The sequence below is a fragment of the Coptis chinensis genome, chromosome 7 (genome assembly GCF_015680905.1).
Source record: "Coptis chinensis isolate HL-2020 chromosome 7, ASM1568090v1, whole genome shotgun sequence".
NCBI classification, from domain to species: domain Eukaryota; kingdom Viridiplantae; phylum Streptophyta; class Magnoliopsida; order Ranunculales; family Ranunculaceae; genus Coptis; species Coptis chinensis.
Window position 1 is genome coordinate 15,120,035 of NC_141462.1, and position 1,192 is coordinate 15,121,226.

The following is a 1,192-nucleotide window of genomic DNA, read 5'->3' on the forward strand; positions in this document are numbered from 1 at the left end:
ATTCATGACGGGGATAGGCTTTTGTTGAACAGAAATGGCCTCTACCTTTTTAGTCAGTGATTCGATTAGAGTTTTAAGCTCGAGATCGTGTTTAATTTCAAACATCCCCGGGCCTTAATCAGTATTTGATGAACTAGCGAGCGGTGGATATCATCACTACCCCCCGGTTGTTATTTCGCTTTAGTTTGATCCTCTAAAAATTTATAAGCCTCCGAGGCTCCTTTGCTTAAGAAACTACCCCCATTCATTATGCCTAGGACTTCTTTATGGTGGTGTAGAAGTCCTTTGAAAAAAGCACGAACTAACGTGTCTTTCGCTAAGTTATGATGTGGACACTCTATAAGGAGATCAGTGAAACGATTCCAAGCCTCTAAAAATGATTCATGAGGATTTTGTCGAAAGAAATGAATCTTGGAAAGCATCTCATCCGTCTTTAGGGGTGGGTAAAAATGTTCCATAAACATTTGAACAAGTTTAGCCCACGAGTCCACGTAATTAGGTGCTTGGGCAGTTAACCAAGACGCCGCCTTTATCGGGCTAAGGTGAAAGGGAATACCCTTAGTTTAATTTGTTCGCACCAACGTAGTAGGATAGTGGAATGTTGTTAGGACTTGTTCAATCCTACGCGTATAGCCGATAAGGTTTTTCATGGTCTAATCCATGAAAACGGGTAACAAATTAAAATATTTGGGGGATTCGAAATCCCCCACTAGGTCTGCTAGAATGATGCAAGATTTGGGGCTATCGCTCAAGGCTTTATAAAAGTCCGAGAGAGGAGTCTCTCCTTCGTCGGGCATTATGTCAGGTGGTGTGTGTGAAATAGTAGCTAGAGGTGTAGTGGGTGGTATACTAGATAGACTTGTTTGTTGACGTTGTTGTGTAATTACGTTCGGTGTTTTGTTCGGCCCGGACTTAATCTCATACAAGGCTAAGACCAATTTTAGCTAAACACATCAACACTCCAAACTATTACGATATACTAGTATAAACCTCTAACGGGAGAAGCGAGGTGTGGAAGAAAGGAATACCTGATTGCGTCCTTGCTTCGCTTTTATGAATAGCGTCTTTGTTTGGCGTGTTGTGTGTATATAACAAGTTAGAACACTGAAAAACTTGAAAAATCAAAATTCGAATCAAAACTGTAGAAATTCGGAAAACTCTAGCTTAGGGCGTGGGTGCGCTCACTTAGGGG

At 41.4% G+C, this 1,192-nt stretch overlaps 1 pseudogene; it reads left to right on the top strand.

Annotated features, from left to right (window-relative positions):
- The first annotated feature begins 318 nt into the window (after positions 1–318).
- Positions 319–412, top strand: LOC147486198 (small nucleolar RNA R71; annotated as a pseudogene).
- Positions 413–1,192: the final 780 nt, after the last annotated feature.